The sequence below is a fragment of the Macaca nemestrina genome, chromosome 8 (assembly GCF_043159975.1).
Source record: "Macaca nemestrina isolate mMacNem1 chromosome 8, mMacNem.hap1, whole genome shotgun sequence".
Taxonomy (NCBI): domain Eukaryota; kingdom Metazoa; phylum Chordata; class Mammalia; order Primates; family Cercopithecidae; genus Macaca; species Macaca nemestrina.
The window spans coordinates 98,390,743-98,411,534 of record NC_092132.1 but is presented as its reverse complement, the minus strand read 5'-3'; the positions used below and the strand labels follow the sequence as shown (position 1 = coordinate 98,411,534).

The window sequence follows — 20,792 nt, the reverse complement described above, 5'->3', positions numbered from 1 at the left end:
CGCGGTGGCTCACATCTGTAATCCCAGCAGTTTGGGAGGCCGAGGTGGGAGGATCACGAGGTCAGGAGATCGAGACTATCCTGGCTAACATGGTGAAACCCCATCTCTACTAAAACAGTACAAAATATTAGCCGGGCAAGGTGGTGGGCGCCTGTAGTCCCAGCTACTCGGGAGGCTGAGGCAGGAGAATGGCGTGAACCCGGGAGGCAGAGCTTGCAGAGAGCTGAGATCGCGCCACTGCATCTCCAGCCTGGGCGGCAGAGCAAGACTCCATCTCAAAAAAAAAAAAAAAAAAAAATATGATGTGAAGTCTCTAGTTCCATGCTTAGGTTGAACTCTGAGGTTCACTGGCATTGCTGTGAACCTTGGGAGTTTAGAGTATAGTCTCAGTTCTTAAAGCAGAAGTCGGGTGTGTTTATCGATCACTGTCTTTTTGAGCCAGCATCTACTGAAAGAAACCAGAACTCAGCTTTTGCAATTCCACCTCTCCACTCAGACCAGCCACTGCAGGCCACTTCGATCTCCATCAGAAAACCCTCAGCCTAAGAATCCACTCTCAAGGAACAATGAAAGGAGACAGTACATTCCTAAGAAGCAGGAAACACTTCAGTGAGTTCCTTCAAGGCACTGTTTATATGGCCCTTCCCATGCATGACCCATGAATACCACATGCTTTTTGTCTACCTTCTCCCAATGCCCAACCCACCCTGAGCACTCACCAAGGCACGGGAAGAACAATAAACACAGCCATCCCAAGACTCCCTGGAAACCATGGGGCCCTGGACTGCAGAAGCCCACGGTGAGGCTGCCATGACAGACTGGCTCTGAGAAAGGCCCGACAGACTGGTGCTGTGCATCTGAGGAGAAACTTTTACCCTCTCTGGACCCTGACTCAATGCTTGGGATGGTGTTTGGAGGGGCCTTGCACTACAGTCACAATGCCAGAATCAGGCCTGGTGTGTAAATACACAGGGTACACATCTGCCTTAACAGCTATGACCAGGCCCAGAGGCAAAATCAGAAAAATTCTAAGTTAAGTACAACTTTTGCTGTGAAGTGAGTGCTTGTGCCCCCGGATTCGTGCATTGAAACCCTCATCCCAAAGCGATGCTCTTTGAGGGCAGGGCCTGTGGGAGGTAATCAGGTCATGGAGGTGGAGCCCTCCTGGTGGGCTGAGCATCCTTGGAAGGGGCATGAGAGTGCTGCTTCCTCTCTCCCTCTGTGCCCTGGGAGGACAGGAGCCAGTCATCTGCAAACCAGGAGAGCCCTCATCAGAGCTCAAACCTGCCGCTGCTGCCATCTTGGACTTCTCAGTTCCAGAACTGTGAGAAATGAATGTTTGTCCAGATCCCCAGTCTATGATATTTTTGTTATAAGAGCCCAAATGAAGATAGCCTTCTAGTCAGTAACATGAGGACACGATGTTCACACTTGGGCAGAGGATTATCCGAAGGCTCCATTTCTATGACTGCCCCGTTCTAACCCACAGTGTTCCTTAGCTCGCTGGCAGCTTCTGGTGGGTGAAGACATCAGTAAGGCTGCACGTGCACAGTGTTCTTTAATAAGGACAGTTTGACATAAAACCAGGAAAATATTCACACAATTTTATTTGAACTTTTGCAAAATCTCTAAAAGCACCTTTATTCTTGGAGATCTGAGGAACATAGATCAGAACCCACCCCTACACATGATTTTTTAACTTCTCCACTTTACAGATGGATAAAGTCCCACCTCAAGTAACCGAGTCATGTACGGGAGGCTGCCACGTCCCCTAGGACACAGTCATGCTTGACCCACAGAGCACTCCCACAGCGCTAGAGGGCAGACACCTCAGTCAGGAGTCACCTAAGCCCAGCCACCGCCAAACAACTGGCTCACTACAAGTCTGCCAGGAAGAGAAGCACAAGGACGCAGCCGGACTCCCACCACGGAGCACACTCAGCCTCCCCCACAGCCCCAGGCCTGCACAGAGCACGTCCTGCAGCCCCCAGGGGCAGGAGGAAGTGGACCCATCTTCGCCCCCTCATACCTCATCAGGGAGTCTGCAGAAGCTGAAGGAAGGTTCTACGTGTCTGCTTGTCAAGTGCACAAGAGAGCGAGCTGCGAAGGGCCACAGACAGAATGGGTGCAGAGAAAGTCCCTGACATAGACCACGGGGCAGGGGCCTGCAGTTCCCACTAGATGGACAGGCACTGCAGTGGGCACCAGGCTCTGCTCCTGGCCCAGAAGGCGAATCACACGCACTGGGGCTGGGCACAAGCCCGAGCTGATGAGGTTCTGTGAACAGCGGGCTTGCCACCCACAGGACGGGACGGGGATGCCTCATTTCCAGCAGGCACGGCTTGAAGGACCTATCATGAGCAGACGGTGGCTGTCCAGCAGAGCACAGGAAGAGCCACCACACCCCAGCCAGGGTGCACTCACCAATCTCTCAGCTGGACAGGAAGCAGCAAGGCCCATGTGGGCTCCCTCCTGCCCGTGCAGCGGAGCCTTCCAGCCACAGGTTGGCTCCTGTTTCACCAGCTGTCACCAAGCGAGGCTTCAGTTTCCAAAATATTGTTCAACAAAAATGAAAAGGGGCACCACTGAGTGTAGAGAAGCACACGGAGAGATGTGGGATGAAGCTCACAAGAGGCCCGCCTGGCCAGGCGCAGGTGGCGCCATCAGTAGGCATGGGAGGCCCTGCCCACCCTTCACCAGCTCTGCCATACTCTGGTCCTCCAGGGCAGAGAGGGCAACTCACACCATGATCCTGTGGTGTGGAATGCTCCTTGTGCCCTGGGCTTCTGCTCTCCACAGGGCATATTTGCAGAAATCTAATGGGAGGGAAGCCAGGGTCCCATGGGCCACAGACCAGGAAGGGCAGAGCCTGCCCTCCAGGTACCTTTGGAGGCACCTTTGGAGGGAGGTGTTGGGAATACCGGCAGTTGAGGATCCAAACCTGAGTGGGGACCCAGAGACAGTGAAAACCAACCCAGGTCAGCACCCGGGACTACGGGAGCCAGAAGAAGCCAAACGAGCTCGGAAAGGAGGCAAAAGAAGAGGTCAGACCAGGGGTCCAAGGCTCTAGGCAGGGAGCACCCCAGCCACAGGCTGCCAAGAGAGGCCTGGGTCCTTCCCCTGCTCTGGGAAAAGCACCACCACCCCCCACCCCCCACTCCCTGAGCCAGGGAGTGGCTCCTCCCTGACGCCTCTGTTCCCACCACATGCAGCCCCTCAGCAAGGCCTCCAGGACAACCACAGAGCCCAGGCTTCAGGCTATCTGCCCTACCCCGGGGACCCGGTCCAAGGCCGAGCCACTGTCTCCCATGAGCAACTGCCACAGTCTCTGCCACCTCCCTGCTGCTCCGCTGTCCAGCACACTCACCTCTCTACAGGACAAACACAAGCCCATCTCTTCCCTGATGTCAGCTCCATCTGCAGACTCATCCCACCCACACTGTCCCTCCGCCTGGGCCTCCCGCTGCGCTCAAAGGAGGCCTCCTCAGCCTGCCTCCCGCCTGCCCCGCCCCTACCCCACCCAGTCCCCCACGCCCTGCTCCTCCTCATCCCGCAGACAGCCGTGCTCTTGCCTCCTCTGCCTTCAAGAGTGCCAAGCATCTGACCCAGAGAGCTTCTTCCGCATCATCAGACCCGTTGTCCCTCACTGCCCCAGGCTAAACCCAGCCTTGCTCTTCCTGCTGGCCCTCACGTCCCCCTCGCACCACAACTCTGTGACAACTCTGTGACCCTGTGTCCATCAGCTCCCCTCCTGTATTCCAGGAAGGCAGAGGGGCATCTGCCCCAGTAACCCCTCTCCCGGCATGCTTCCCCACGAGGCCCTAAGCAGTCCCTGTTGTGTCGCTCCTGAGTGGCCAGCCCCATGTAAGAAGCGAGGCCTGGAGGTGGCCCTGGAGTGCTCACTCTCAGCTGCTCCTGCACACACCACAGAGAGAGGGGACAGGACGCCTGGGCCTTAAGGAGAGGGTAGGAAGGACGACAGGGGCCGAGCTAGGTGTTGGGAGGTTCGAGACCCATGTACTAGAGAAAAGCAGACACACACTGGATGGGGCTTTTGGAAGCTGGAAGCAGAGGGTGGGAGCGGGCCTGGGAGGCTGGAGGGAGCTGAGGAAGCCTCCATCGCCTGTAGGCCGCTTGGAGCCCTGCTGAGGAGAGCCTGCCCTGCTCCACTCTGGAAGAACCCGCGGATTCTGAAAGAATACCATCTGCGAGGACAACCTCCCAAGCCATATGCACACGCTCCCGAGTCATGGGAAATGCACAGAGCTATGTTTACAGGGGCCTGGCAGAGAGCCACGAGGCAGCCCCACGATGTGGTGGTAAAATTTTGGACAGAGCACAGACTGGTTTCAGGAATATTCTTCCAGAAGGCCAAGGCTCCCAGATGGAGCAGAAGCAAAGCTGTACATTTTCAGGTGTCTATGTCAGCTCGGTGCCAAGAAAGAACATCAGGGAGCAGGCCCACTCTGACCATAAGCGAAGCCATCTCTGCCACTGGAGCCCCCAGTCACACCCCGGAGGCTGGCATGGCTGCTGCAGGCTCACAGAGAGCCTCGAGATCCTCCTGAGAGGGAAAATCAACAGCTGCTTCTGGAGAGAACAAGGAAACCTGGGGATCCATGGGGTTGAGGGGATTCAATCAACCCACGTACAAATCCCCAGCTGCAGCTGACTGTGGAGTGGGTCTGAGCACAGGATGCACCTGTGACCTTCCACCCTCTCTTGATGAAAATAAGACCATCATCAATATCTCCATTATTTAATGGGGCTGTGGAGAATGTAATAAGACGCATGCCAAGTGCAAAGCACATGAGTGAATGTGCAGGAAGTCTCAGCTTCCTCCCATGTCTGGCCTGAAAGAGCAGCATCCACCCTCTGAGTCTAGGTGTGCAGAGAAGCCAAGGTAGAGCTTGAAGAGCCCTCCATGATGGAGAGCCAGATGAAATTCAGTTTATGATTTCTTTTCCTAAATCTATATGGGACTAAAGAAGAAAGCAAAAGAGGTCCGCAGCCAGGGTCCTCGTAAGAGTCTGAACTCAACAATTCATCTCTTGAGTAGTTACGCTGGCCTCACATCCAGGCAGAGCTTTCCAGTCTAAAGGGTGCTCCTGCACACATGATTGTACTTAATCTCCACAGTAATCTAACACAAAAGCAGTGCCACCACTAGGTCCCCAGGTTCCAGATGAGGGAACAGCTCAGCAGGTCACAAGCCCTGCTGAGGTCTCCATTTAAACCCGAGCCCTGTATACCTCGCAGGTGCTTCCTGCAGGGCCAGCCCCAGCCCCACCTCTGTGATGAGCATGTGAGCTCCAGCAGCACAGGTGGACACTAGGAGGTGAGAGAGGGTACAGTCACTCCTCCTTGGCTCCTGCCCACTCTGTGCGTAGCTGCAGGCTCAGAAGGGGCAGGAGCAGGGCCCGAGAGAGGGATTAGTTCACTCTCCCAACCCTGTCAGCCGGGGTCACCTGACTCAGCATGATGCACAGCTGTCTTTACGCCTTCTACCTCCAATCTTAAATACCTCCAAGTGTCATTACACCGTTCTCTTTAAAAAAAAAAAATCCAAACAGATACAAAACCAGAGAATGAGAAAAGCGAAGGCGAAAATAATTACCAATCAAAGGAACGGCCCAGGGAGTAAGCTCTAAAGCTGCAGTCTGGCCTCCCCAACGTTGCCTCTGATAGGTAGAAGAAGGCACCATTATGTTAACTTGGCAGCTCACTCCCTCGCTGGGACTGGGGGCTTGAAGAACTGACTCTCGACTTGAGAAATGTCAGGTTTGGGCTGCTTATTTCCTCTTGCACTTTAAGAGCTGACCAAGGCAGAAATGACCTTAAAAAGGCAGGGTTAATGCTTTCTGGGATTTCTAGAGCACTTCTCTGCTTACACAACAAGAGGAGGTGCTGGGTGAATGCCCCAAAGCTTGGGCTGTGGCTGTCAGTTGGAGGGGAAGCAGCCCCTGGACAGGTGAATCAGCAGAAAAGACTCCAACGTGGGTCTGGGGGTGGAGGCCAGTGGGGAGCAGGCTGTCAGGAGACTCCAAATATACCAAGATGAGCAACCACGTCATATTTCCTGTGGCTGAGATGGAAGAGGAGGCAGCAATGTACATCAGCAAGACTTGGACAGACCTGGGTTCAAACCCGGCCTCTGCCACTGACTAGCAGTAGAACTGTGAACCAAGAAGACTGACATTTGCTTTTCAAAACTCTCCTGAGAAAGTATTTTGTGGAGAAACTAATCTATTACCGTACATTTTGCAGAAGCTCCTCTTCCAATCTTCAAGTCACTTGTGTTGATCACTTTCTGAGTGTCTGCTGGGCCCTTCTTGTGAACCAGCTGCTGTGTGCTCCAGGTGGCCACAGAGTGAAAACAGGACACCTCTGCTGCATGGGACTCTGCAGTTTATTTAGTGACAAATAAGGCTCTGGCCCCAAGAAGCAAGAAAAAAGGTCAGATGGGAAAAGCAGTGTCCTGAGGAGGCAAGGTCTGTTCATGAGTGGGGTGGGAATGGCTCTCTGGAAGAGGCATTACTCAAAGTCATAGACAAGGTAGGCCCAGTCAAGGGCCAAGAGTGGGTACTGCCTCTGAAGCCAGGGAGACAGCACCACCTGGGGAGCCTGGGGAGCTGGCCTCCAGCTGCAGTGGGATGTCCACAGCCCTGAGCAGAACTACATGGGGTTCAAGAAGAGGTAACGGGACACACAGCAGGTTTCCACATAGAGCAAACCCAGATGTGGCAGCCTGCCTCAGGATCCACCTATGGCTGGGGAGTGAAGCCTGCCATGCGACATGCAGCCATGTAGCACCTGCACTGGTGTGGACAACCGGCCAAAGGACCGTGGCCTCTGGGAGAGGGGTAAGGGCAGAAGGCCTCAGAGGTGGAGCTCAGGGTAGGGTGGCCAGGCCAAGCTATCGCCAGCTTTAGAGACTGGGCAAACTCTCATTAAGATCTGATTTTCCACATGCACTATAAATTAACAAAAGGTGTTGCCACAGGACACCCAAAGGTGTTCAAATAGTACCTGGCAAGGGGAGGTTGTGATTGTTGAACAACATTTGAAAGATTCTCATCTAAAAAATTCAGAAAAAATTGTAGGAGTTTCTGAATAGAGAATAGAAAAATAAAGGTCTGCTGTGACTGCAAATAGTTATTTTCTAAAAGTCCATGGAGGAAAGCAGGAGTCTGTCCACAAGTTCTGGCCCTGACCCACCTCAGAGACAGCCACAGGCAGCACGAGGCCAAGAGGACAGAGGGCCATGACCTTCACCTACTGGGAGCTGCAGAAAGGGAGACAGGGAGGAGAAGCAAGTAGGTGGTGCATAGGAAGTATGAGCTTCAGACAGGGTCGTGCACACCATGCTGCGCCACGGTTCACCCAGAAAACCCAGTTCCTGAGCCATTGTTGTGGACCCTACTGCTGTGCACTGCACCACTTGACGAGTGATCTGTCACCAACTTGGTAACTTCCCTAGAGGAAGACCCTCGGAATTGACCTCCCACCTTTAAACATCTGCTCCTTGAACTTCTGACTGTTGGGCCCCAGATAACACCAAGCTGCTGGAGCCTGGGATGTGGAGGAGGAAGTGGAAGGAACCTGTTCATGAGTAGACAAGGGCACGCTGCAGCCATCTTCATCGCACTCACAGCAGCCAAGCTAGCACCACCAACAAACTCCCATTCCATCCTCAAAGCAGTCAGGGAGCCTGCTGCCCTGCTCCATGCCAAGGCATCGCCCAGGCTGCCTGACTGACAGCAGAGAAAATGAGACTCCAGTGGGAGAGCATCTTCCCATGAGCTTCACGTGGTTCTCAGGCATTAACTAACCTTTCTAAATCATTTGCTGAATATTATTTTATTGAGATAATATTTGCATAAAATAAAACTCATTTTAACCATCTTAAAGTATACAAGGCAGAGATATTTAGTATATTCACAATGCTCTCCAAACATCAATGCTACCTAATTCAGAAAGATTTTCATCATCTCCAGAAGACACTCTATGTCCATTAAGCAGCCACTCCACCCCCAGACAAGAAAAACCACCAATCCATATTTTGTCCCTATGGATCTGGCTATTCTGGCCTTTCCTAGGAATGGCATCAAGCGGTGTGTGGCCCTCTGTGCCTGGCTGTGTTCAGTTAGCACCATGTTCTCAAGGCATTTCTGTTCTGTGGCATGCACGCATCAGCACTGCATTTCCTTTATGGCTCAATGATACCCCACTGGATGGACAGACCAACTTGGGTTTTTCCCTCTCTTGGCTATGAATACTGCTGCTATGAACAGTGATATACAGGTGTTTATGTAAATGTAAATGTGTTTTTAGTTCTCTCAAGTACACACTTAGAAGTGGACATTACATGCCACTACTTCACACTTACTTCCCAGGCACCGCCTCTAAAGCTGATGTTTTATGTTTATACATACAGCGTTCTATGATTTTGTTCCATTCTGGAATAATACTCAGTAATATAGAAGGGAAGAAATATAGGTCTGTGGCCTTACAATAGGCTGGGGTACTGAAAACCTCTGCTGGGGAACATTGTATTTACACATGAATATTTCCAAAGACACGCTCGTATCATCATGTATGTGTGTGTGTTTATTTACCTATCTATATCTGTCTATATTCATACAGAGTAATACTATAGAAAATAGAAGTATTGATAGGTGGAGGCAGTGAAAATAATATAAAAAGAAACTTCCATACATGTGAAGACATGTGTGCCCTATAAGTTATATCCACAATAGTACACAAATAAAGGTATACTCTGACATACATCCTGCTGCATTTCATATATACTAGAAAACCATTCATTTTTGTTGCTCTTCTGTGAGTAGAAAACATATTAAGGCCAAAGCATCATTCATTGCCACATTGATGTTAATCCTTCCTCCTCTGGTGAGCACCAGGCCAGAGATGAACCAGCCCCAGTCCAAAGACCCTCACCCAAATCTGAGAATGCTGACGACTTCTCTTCAGACTTTTCATCAGGACAGGAGCTTTATTATTTTTTCTATAAATGTGTGATGTAGGAATACACTCCTGTCATTAATTTTTGCTGGCTGGAGAAAGGTCTTTTTTGTTATGGGAAGAAAAGCCTAGATCTATTCCCGGAAAATAGACTGTTGTACTGAGAGTAAATGTTAGGGTGCACGGTACCTGGGCAAAAGACAACAGGCTGGGGTCAAAATGCACTCTAGGGCCAAAACTGGCTGTTTCAGTCAGGCCAATTGTTCTTTTTGTCAAAGGCTTTACCCACCGATGTTAGCCAGCTCTTCCCAGTCCTAGCTGGATGAACAGAACCCCACTGGGCTGGTTTCCTGAGCCCTTGAATTAAAAACACCTGGGTGCCAGGTAACACAGACTTTGTCACAGGTAGGAGAATGGAGTATGGTGTGTGGCTTGGATTAGATTCACTTGTAGTGAGCTAATTGGCCAATTGGATTCACTTGGGCTGGAGCAGTAGCGATGACCACTGACCTAGTTTTTTATGGGGCTTTCGTTTGTATATAGATAGGCACATAAGTAAACACACACATACAGCATTATATGTCTATGTAATGCTCATTTGTAAGTATGTCTGTGTAAAAAAGCCCCAAATAAAATCTGTTAAAGGTCATTTCAAGTTCCAGCCCCTGCAGCCCAGATGAGTCAAATCAGCCAATTAGCTCAGGCCAGGTGAGTCCAGTCAGCCAATGAGGTGACTTGACACTGCTGAAGCATCAAGCCAGGCCAACAAGAATGGATGCAAAGAACACAGACATCCCTCAAGAAGGAGCGCAGGGCCCTGAGGTGCTGAGCAGGACATGGCGCCTTATATGGCAGCACAGCTTGCTCACTTCCTGGACCTTTTGTCTGAAGGTGAAGCTTTATCTTTATATGGACAACATTCTGTGGTTGTGTTCCATCCTGGGATGGTATTGAACCGTATAGGAGAGAAAAAAGACAAGATCTGTGCCCTTAGGATAAGCTGGAGTATTGAAAACATCTGTTGGGAAATATTCAATGTATACTGAATATTTCCATAAGCATCTCATATAATACTCTATGCCTGTGTTTATCTGTCTATATCTATATCCATATATGTGTATATCTATCAATATTCATACAGAGTAAAAGAGATACAAGGTAAAAGTATTGCTAGATATTAAAATAATAATATAAAAAAAGCTTCCATACATGTAAAGACCTATGTGCTCTATAAATGATATCTACAATAGTACACAAATGAACATATACTCTAAATACATCCTGATGCATTCAATGTATACTAAGGAATGATTGATCTTTTCTCCTCACTTCTTTCAGCAGTAAATTCACTAAGGCCATGGGAGTCATTCACTGCCAGGTCAGTCATGACCCTTTTCCTTCCAGTAGACACCAGGCCAGAGATGAACCAGACCTAGTTCCAAAGGCCTTCACCCAATTTTGTTTGTTCGTTTTTTGAGATGGAGTCCCATTCTGTCACCCAGGCTGGAGTACAGTGGCATGATCTCAGCTCACTGCAACTTCTGCCTCCCAGACTTAAGTTATTCTCTTGCCTCAGCCTCCCAAGTAGCTGAGATTACAGGTATGCACCACCACACCCGGCTAATTTTTTGTATTTTTAGTAGATACAGGGTTTCATCATGTTGGCCAGGCTGGTCTCGAACTCCTGACCTCAGGTGATCCACCTGCCTTGGCCTCCCAAAGTGCTGAGATTACAGGCATGTGCCACTGCACCCGGCCTGACAAGTACACTCTTGTTGCTGGAGAAGGGTCTATTTGGGTAAAGAAAAAAACTCTAAGTCTGTTTCCTGAAGATAAACTGCAGCACTGAAAGCAAATGTGAGGAAACATGGTTCCTTGGCAAAAGGCAACTAGATTAGAGTGAACATGTGCCCAAGTGCCAAAGGTGGCCCTGTTGGCTCTGTGCATCAAAGACTACACCTACTGGTGTGGCTGTATGGCCATACAGCTTAACGGTCCTAGCTGGATGGCCATAACACCACTGGGCAGGTTTGAGGAGCTCTTGAATTGAAGAAAACCTCAGGTGCCAAATAACAAAGGCTTTTTTATGGGTAGAAGAACGGGAAGTGGTGTGTGGCTCAAATTGAATTCACTTAGACTGAGCTAATTGACTGATCAGAAACATCTGGGATGGAGGGGCTGGAAACAAAAAAGACATCTGACCTAGGTTTCTCTTGGAGCTTTTCTTTGTAGATATTTGTATAAATAGAAAGACCCATAAACACACACACAGGATTATATGAGTATGTCTATGTAATGTCAATTTTGTGAGTATGTCTGTAAAACCCAGATGAAAACTAGGTCAAAGGCTTCTTCCAGTGGCATCCCTCCAGTTCAGGTGAGTCTAATCAGCCAATTTGCCCAGCCCAGGTGAATCTGTTCAATTAGCTCAGCCTAGGTAAATCCAATCAGCATATTAGCTGAATTGGAACTGCTTAACAATCAAGGCAGGCCCACAATGGCGGATATTAGGAATGCAGGCCTACATCCAGAAGGGAATCAGGGCCCTGAACTGTTAAGGTGGACAAAAAACCTTAAGTGGAGGCCAGGCGCAGTGGCTCATGGCTGTAATCCCAGCACTTTGGGAGGCCAAGGCAGGTGGATCATCTGAGGTCAAGAGTAGGAGACCAGATTGTCCAGCATGATAAAACCCCATCTCTACTAAAAATACAAAAATTAGTCGGGCATGGTGGCAGGCACCTGTAATCCCAGCTACCTGGAAAACTGAGGCAGAAGAATCACTTGAACCCAGGAGGCTGAGGTTGCAGTGAGCAGAGATTGTGCCACTGCACTCCAGCCTGGGCAGAGCAAAACTCCATCTCAGGAAAAAACAAAAATAAAAACCTTAAGTGGCAGTAGCAGTACTGCCAGGTTACCTGCCAGGCCTTGCTCCTAAAAATGAAACTTTATGTTAATACATACAATGTTCTATGGCTGTTTTTCATTCTAGGATGGTATTGAGCCCTATAGGAAGGAAGAAAGACTAAGTCTGCACCCTTCGGAAAGTCAGGATTACCGAAAATGTTTGTTGGCAAGTATCAAGGTATACATGCATATTTACATAGAAATACACATATATTTCTGTGTGTGTGTGTGTATATACATATCTATATCTTTATGTATCTATATTCACACAAGATGCAGATATAGAAGGTAGAAGTACTGATATTTTTAGATCCTGACAGTAATATCAAACGTCCATCCATGAAGAGGCCTGTCTGCCCTATAAACTGTATCTATAATAGTAAACAAATGGAGGTACACTGTGACATACATCCTGCTGCACTTAATGTATGCTAAGGAGCCATTTGTCCTTGTTGCTCTTTTCTGTCAGCAGAAATGCACTAAGGCCATGAGAGCCACTCACTGCTAGGTCAATGTTGACCTTTTCCTTTCTTATGAACACCAGGTCAGAAATGAACCAGCCCCAGCTTATGGCCCTAACACAAATTCACAAATAATGACTCCTTATTAGGGCTCCCATCAAGACAGGAGCTCTTCTTTTTTTCTATGAACATGGAACATAGGAGTACAGTCTTGTCTTTTGGTTTTGGTGATTGGAGAAGGGTCTTTTGGGGTAGGGCAAAGAAAGTACAGGTTTGTGCCCTGAAGGTAGACTGTAGTACTAAAAACAGATGTCAGGGAATGTGGTACTCAGGCAAAAGACAACCAGGCCAGAGTCAACGTGTGCTGTACTGCCAAAAGAGGCTCTGAAAGACCAGGCCAATGATTCCTTTTTCTGAAGGCTACACCCACCCTCTGGTGTCAGCCAGCTCTGGCCAGTCCTACCTGGGTAATAAGAACCCTACTGGGTGATCTGATGAGCACCTGAATTAAAAACACAAGTGTCAGATAACAATGACTTTTTCCACAGATACAAGAATGGGAAGTGATGTGTGGCTCAGACTAGATTTATTTGGTCTGAGGTAATTGGCTGATTGGGTTCTTCTGGGATGGAGGGGCTCGAAGTGGAAGTGATCTATGACCTAGTTTCTTTGGGGGCTTTTTGTTTTAGATATAGACATGAATAGATACATAAACAATCACACATATACAGGGTTATATGACTATGTAATGTCCACTTGTGAGTATGGCTATGTAAAAGCAGCCCAAATAAAACCTAGGTAAAAGGCCATTTCTGTTTCCATCCTCTCCAACCCAGGTACATGTAATCATTCAATCTGCTCAGCCCAGCTAAATCTATTCAGCCAATTAGCTCAGCATAGGTGAATCCAATCAGCTCATTAGTCGAATTGGCAGTGCTGAAGGATCAAGGCAGGATCTCAGCAGTGGAAATGAGCAGTGCAGGAATCCACCAAGGAGAACAGGGCCCACTGTGCTAAGCTGGGCATGCCTTACATGGCAATACTGCCAGCTTACTTGCCAGGCATTGCCCCTAAAGGTGAAGCTTTGTTTATGTTCATACATACAACATTCCATGGCCGTGTTCTATTCTGAGATGGTATAGAGCCACATATGACAAAAGTCTAGTTCTGCATGCTTATGATAGGCAGAATTATTCAAAATGTATGTTGGTGAACATTGTATGTATACATGAATATTTACAGAGACATACTTATATAATCCTGTATGTGTGTTTTTATCTACTTATCTCTACATCAACCAATCAATATTTATATAGAGTCTAAATAGAAAGGGTAGATGCATTGATATTGGTACTGATAGTAATATAAAAAGAAACTTCCATACATGGTAAAGGATTATCTGCCCTATCACCTACACCTACAAATAAACAAATGGAGATCCACTGTGGCATACATCCTGCTGCAGTCAATGTACACTAAGGAACCACTGGCCCTTGTTGCTCACTTCTGTGAGCAGAAAATGCACTAAGGCCATGAGAGTCACTCATTAGCAGGTCAATGTTGACCCCTTCCATTCTGGTGAACACAAGGCAGAGATAAACCAGCCCCAGCACAAAGGCTCTCACACAGATTTGAGAGTGCTGACTCGTTTTCATTAGGGCTCCCATCAAGACAGGAGCACTTTCTTTTTTCTATGAACAGGTGACACAGGAGTACACTTTTTTCAGTTTTGGTGGCTTGAGAAGTGTCCTTTCATATAGGAGAAGAAAAGCCTAAGTCTGTTCTCTGAAAGTAGGCTTGGGTACTGAACATAAATGTCAGGGAATGTGGTACCCAAGCAAAAGACAACCAGGCCAGAATCATCAGTCACTGAAGTACAAAAAGTGACACGTGTCTGCCAGGTCAAAGAATCATTGTGTTGAATGCTACACCCACTGGTGTCAGCCAGCTCTGCCCAGTCTTAGCTGGATGGCTAGTACCCCACTGAGCTAATTTGATCAGCTCCTGATTTTAAAACACTTGGGTACCAGGTTAGGCGGACATTTTCACAGGTGCAAGAAAATTGGGAAGTCATGCGTGGCTCTGGTTTGATTTACTTTAACTGAACTAACTGGCTGAATTGATTCACCTGGGCTCAAGGGGATTGACAGAAAAATGACTTCCGACCTAGGTTTTTTCTGCTTGGCTTTTTTGGTAGATATATATAGGTACGAAGGTATATAAACACATACACATATACACATACATTATTATATGAATGTCTATAATGTCCATTTGTAAATATTTCTATGTGAAAAAGTCACAAATGCAAATGAGGTAAAAGTTATTTCCATGTCCTCCAGCCCCAATGAGTCAAATCAGCCTTTCCATTGTGTTTGGGTGTGAGATTCAGAATCTCACCTGATTAGGCTGTGTCCTTGTGTGAGGGTGACAATCCTAAGTGTTGGTTGGATGTGCACATCAGAGCCACAATCTCACCTGTGTGCTGGGTCCTGTTATGACACTCTGTACCATCCAAGGGCTTTATACAGTAGGCATGGGAGTCACAATTCTCTCTGTGGCCTTAGTACAAAAATGAGTCACCATTCCACCTGTGGACCAGATCCATGTATGAGTCACAATTCCACCTTTTGACTGCATCTGGATGTGAGATTGAAAACCTCAGCAGCAGGCTGTGTCCATATGTGAGGGTGACAATCCTAGCTGTTGGCTTGGTGTGCATAGAAGAGTTACACTCTCACCTATGAGGTGGGCCCTATTATGACACTCTGTACCACTTGAGGGCTTTATACAGTAGGTAAATGAATCACAATGTTCTCTGATACTTTCATATAGCTATGAGACTCATGATCTTACCTGTGTTCCTAGTCCAGGTATGAGAATCAAAATCTCTCCTACTAGCTGGGTCCAGGTTTTAGAGTCATCATATGGCCAGTGAGCTGAGTTCAGAAATGAGTCACCACACCCCACTGTGGGCTGTGCCAATGCATGAGGGTAAAATCACCTAGATGCCAGGCCCAGGTGTATGTCACAATCTCACCTGTGGGCATGGCCAAGGTAGGAGTCACCCAGGTGCTGGGCCCCTGTATATGTCATAATCTGACCTGTCAGCCAGGCCCAGGTAGAGTCAAATAACCTAGGCTCTGCACCATTGCACCCAGGTAAGACAGCCAAATCACCTAAGTCCTAGACCCAGGTAGGAGAGTCAAATCAAAGCTTCACCAAAAACAGTACATTTTCTCTCTGGAATACATGTCACATTCCTCTTTTTTATTAACATAAAACTCCCAACCTTCTGTTTTTTGGATATACCAAAGACCACCCAATCTGCATGTATGCCTCAAATTGCAATTCTTTCTTAACATTAAATTTAGAGATTCATCTCTACATCTTTATTTTGATTTCAACAGCCCTTTGATTCATTGGCATGTATGTTGTGTCATGTGTGAGGTCAGCTCTAAATTGTTTTGGTTTGGTTCATGTTTTTGTATATAGATATCATTGGGAAAGGCACTTTTGTGCAGGCAGTCTTTGGACCTCTGCTTTGCCAAATAATGTGTCTTGAGCCTGGAACATGTTCTTACCAAGAGATAAAGTGCTGGAGTTACTGCTTTGTGAAGGGATATCTTTCTCTGCTCTTAGCTTAAAGTAGCCTTTTTATTCTTAAGCACATATGCTAATCGCTCTCAGGAAGCCCCAGATTGCTATAATTAATGTTCCTTTCTGTAATTTTATTTGCTTTATAAGTCTATCTTTTCCAGTTTTTTTGTTTTGTTTTGTTTTTTTGTGGTTTTTTTTGAGACAAGTCTCAATCTGTTGCCCAGAATGGAGTGCAGTACCACGATCTCAGCTCACTGCAACGTCTGCCTCCCAGGTTTAAGCAATTCTCCTGCCTCAGCCTCCTGAGTAACTGGGACTACAGGTGCACACCACCACTCCCAGCTAATTTTTTGTCTTTTAGTAGAGATAGGGTTTCACCGTGTTGCCTAAGCTGGTTGTGAACTCCTAAGCTCAGGCAATCCACCCACCTCAACCTCCCAAAGTGCTGGGATTATAGGCATAAACCACCACACCTGGCCACCTTTTCCATTTTTAATACACCCACGCCTGCTTTCTTTTGATTATTGTTTGCATAATATACATTTTTCACTCTTTTACTTTCGACCTACCTGTCATTGAATTTGAAGTGAGTTTTTGTAGACAGAATTTAGTTAGGTCATTTTCGAAAATAATCTTTGTTTCTCCTCACTACTACTACTTAACACACTGTCAATCTCTATCTTTTGATTAGTGTATGTATATTATTTACACTTAAGGCAATTCTTGATACCTTAGAACTTAAGTATGCTATTTTATTATTTTCTGTTTGTTTCCTCTGGTTTTGTTCCTGTTTCTTTATTGTTGTTGTTGTTGTTGTTTTTGCCATCCTGTAGGTTAAACATTTTAAAAAATTTTTTCATCTTGATTTATTTATGGTGTTTTAGAGAGATACACACTTTAAGTACGTAGTTTTCGTAGTAGTTGCTGTGGATATTACAATATATCTCATTCCACTGATACAAACATTTTATCACTTTGAAGTATGGAAATATTACTCCCATTTAAGTCCTTTTATTTTTTATACTTGTAAACATCATTGCTTTGAATATCAAGTGCTGTTAATAATTTTTGTTTCAAGTATCAAGTATGACATATAAAACTCAAATGGCAATTGTCTATTAAAAACTTCCTTTAGCAAGTCTTTATAATTATGTCTACTAGTGACACATTCCTCAAGAGTGGTATCCCTAACTGCCATTAGGGGGTGTTAAAAGATGACTCTTTCTGGCTACTTCCCGCTGAAAAGAAGTGTCGTGTTGGGAACAGCACTTAGGGCTCCTCCTGGGGTCGATCTACAGTTCCTCAGAAGAAAGGTGTGTCCGTAGGTGCTTCTGTCTGCAGCACCAATTGGTTAGTTTGCTTCTAGATGAAAAGATAAATATTACAAGAAGGTTTAGAATATAGGGTTTGAATATAAGTAGTAAGATTACCATTATTAGTGGGGGTACTATAGGCCATAACCATGATAGTAGAGTTTGATACCTGTTAGCTATTCTATTGGATTATAATACTTGTTTGCCTCCACCAAATGTTGCTGTCTTTACCAGAAATGTTAAGATAAAAATAACATTCTTTACCCAGACACAGTGGCTCATGCCTGTAATCCCAGCACTTTGGGAAGCCGAGGCAGGCAGACCACCTGAGGTCAGTAGTTCAAGACCAGCCTGGCCAACATGCTGAAACCCCATTTCTACAAAAATACAAAAATTAGCCAGGCATGATGGTGGGTGCCTGTAATCCCAGCTACTCAGGAGGCTGAGGCAGGAGACTCGCTTGAATCGGGGAGTAAGCCAAGATTGCATCATTTCACTCCAGCCTGAGCAACAAAGCAAGACTCCATCTAAAAAAAAATAAAGCAACATTCTTTTTAGGATAAATGGCATTAAATTTGGGTGGCTAAAGTAACTTTAGTGTTAACTTTGGCTAAATTTTTCCAGCAATTATCAATCCTTTCACAATTTCCACAGACCATTTATGACATGCTTAAACTTTCTGGCTAGTCCTAAACACCCCTTTTTTAAACAACCAGCTATTTCCTTTTAGGACAAGAATTTACCATCCAACATCCTTTCTTATATGAAATCTTTTTTTTTTTTTTTTTTTTTTTTTTTTTGATATAGAGTCTCGCTGTGTCACCCAGGCTGGGGTACAGTGGCACAATCTCGGGTAACTGCAAACTCAGTCTCCCAGGTTCAAGCAATTCTCTGCCTCAGCCTCTTGAGTAGCTGGGATTACAGGTGCCCACCACCACACCTGGATAATTTTTGTATTTTTCATAAAGAGATGGGGTTTCACCATCTTATCCAGCACTTTGGGAGGCCAAGGTGGGCAGATCACCTGAGGTCAGGAATTGGAGGCCAGCTTGATCAACATGGAGAACCCTGTCTCTACTAAAAATACAAAATTAGCTGGGCACGGTGGCACATGCCTATAATCCCAGCTACTCGGGACCATCTTGGCCAGGCTGGTCTTGAACTCCTGACCTCGTGATCCAGCCACCTTGGCCTCCCAAAGTGCTGAAATTACAGGCGTGAGCCACTGAACCCAGCCAAAATAACTTTCCTTTATAACCTTAATTGAATAGCTAGGATGTGACGTTTACCAAACCCAATAAGAAGTCCTAGCAAACTTAGTGATAGTAAAATTTTCATGTTTACTTCCTGTTGGTAACTATTATCCCTGCTATAAGGATAATAATTCCACAAAATATTACAGTAGTTGAGGCTCTTTATCCAATAAAGAGCCTCTGGGGGTGCTACAGTATATAATCCTGCAAATAGTAGAGTGAGTATACAATTCTGCAAGGGTGGTATAGTAAATAATTTCCATCAAAAAGTTTTACTTGCCAAAACATAGAATTTCTCTTTGGGGGTCTATGAAGTTACAAATGTAATCCCAAGGATAACTGAAATTTTTCTGCAAAAATGCATTAAAAGGAAGTTGTAATATCTGGTGGCAAATCTGAAGCGGAAAATAGAAATGACTGAAAGTATTTGCTGAGGTAAAGGTGGGACTAAGATGAGTAGCTCTCACTTATCTTTTATGATTTGTAGCTTCAGATATCTTATTTCTTCACATTGATATTCAGGGTGTTCCTCTGGGCTGTCAAGGGTTGCTCCCACAGCTTTCCAGGCTTTGACTCCAGTGTGATAAACTCAGGAGTTGATACCTGTAACTTTTACCACTGAGGAGGTTGAAAGAACAGTGTAGGGCCCTTCCCACCCTTCCCAGCTTGGGTTCAGGGGCAAAGAGAGAGAAGGGAGAGCCTTCATGATTCCAAATCTCCAGAGTTTGGAGTTGGGAGTTAAAGGCCAGCTTGACTAACATGGAGAAACCCCATCTCTACTAAAAATACAAAATTAGCCGGACATGGTGGCACATACCTGTAATCCCAGCTATTTGGGAGGCTGAGGAAGAATCGTTTGAAACTGGGAGGTGGAGGATGCGGTGAGTCGAGATCGCACAATTGCACTCCAGCCTGGGCAATGAGAGTGAAACTACATCTTAAAAAACAAACAAACAAAACAACAACAACAACACAGAAAAACAGCTTTATTACCTCAGAGGTGTTTTCTGTATGGGATGGAGAGGTTTTTATGCAGTTAGTGAAAGTGTGAAAGTATCTACCCATGCCAGGTGGTGTTGAATGCCCTTCACCTTTGGCATGTGGGTGAAGTCTATCTGCTAGGCCTCTCCTGGAAAGCTTCCCATCCTTTGGGTTTGAGGAGAAAGCTGCTGCCTTCACAAGCATCGCGTAGAGAGAGAGAGAGAGAGAGAGGATAGAAGACATGATGGTCATGGACAGCAAAGGAGAACATTTGCAATTTAAAAATTTGGAGATCCTGTTGCCAATCTGATTGGGCAGTTGGAGGCTGGGTCAGTCCAGAAGCCTTTGAATAACACCAGGGTGTAGCCCTGGCCAGAAATCCTCAGTTGCTCCAGGACCTTTTCCAGCCCCATGAGATGGCTAGGTCTTCCATGAAGGGAAACCAGTTTGAAACATAGCCAACATGTCCAGCAATCTGAGGGCACTGGGGTATTCACCATGTTCTCTCCAAAAAGCCTGTCATAAGACTTGAGAACCACAGCTCACCCTACAGGCATCCAGATGGCCATCAGACACACAATATACGGTCTGATTTGATTTTAAAATGGAGGCCAAGGGCCAGGTGTGGTGGCTCACACATAATTCCAGCACTATGGGAGACTGAGGTGGGCAGCTCTCTTAAGGCCAGGAGTTCGAGGCCAGCCTGACCAGTATGGTAAAACCTCATCTTTACTAAAGAATACAAAAATTAGCCGGGTGTGGTGGCACATATCTGTAATTCTAGCTACATAGGAGGTTGAGCAACGAGAATCACTTGAACCTGGGAGATGGATGTTGCAGTGAACCAAGATCATGACACTGCACTCCAACCTGAGTGATATAGTGAGATTCTGTCTCAAAAATAAATAAAAATAAATAAATAAAATGGAGGCGGAGAGCCTTGAAATGAAAGGACAGAGTTGAGGTCCACTCCTATATACTCACCCTTTTGATAATCCCAGACAAGCCCCCACAATGAAGCTGTGTCATTTATCTGGGGTAGTACCCAAGGTTCATTGCCTCATGCTAAGGAAATCAAGGACACAGACACACACACAAGGAGTGGGTTTAATAGCAGAAGTTTGATAGGCAAAAGAAAGAAGAGAGCTTTCTTGTGCAAAGAGGTCCCAAATGGTTTTTGGGTTCACAGTGAGATGCAGTGGTTTATAGATGAGCTTGAGGAAGTGGTGTCTGATTTACAAAGGGCACAGAGGATTGGTTAAACCAGGTGTGCCATTTACATAGTGCACAAAGAGGCT

At 46.4% G+C, this 20,792-nt stretch overlaps 2 long non-coding RNA genes across 4 annotated transcripts in view; both read right to left on the bottom strand.

Moving 5' to 3' along the window:
- LOC105496915 (uncharacterized) overlaps positions 1-15,317 on the bottom strand; it is a 58,172-nt gene extending 42,855 nt beyond the window's left edge. For 2 of the 3 annotated variants that reach the window (XR_011606533.1, XR_011606534.1), the window contains exon 1: positions 15,204-15,317. This is a non-coding gene — a long non-coding RNA (uncharacterized lncRNA). Of the gene's footprint in view, positions 1-14,825; positions 15,079-15,203 lie in introns of those variants that run through there. The other variant, XR_011606535.1, reaches the window with a different exon arrangement.
- A 1,521-nt stretch (positions 15,318-16,838) lies between these two features.
- The window catches only part of LOC105496912 (uncharacterized), a 107,184-nt gene continuing 103,230 nt past the window's right edge, over positions 16,839-20,792 (bottom strand). Inside the window, exons 5-6 of the long non-coding RNA XR_011606532.1 lie at positions 19,331-19,425; positions 16,839-19,116 (exon numbers count right to left, since the gene is read on the bottom strand). This is a non-coding gene — a long non-coding RNA (uncharacterized lncRNA). The remainder of the gene's footprint in view (positions 19,117-19,330; positions 19,426-20,792) is intronic.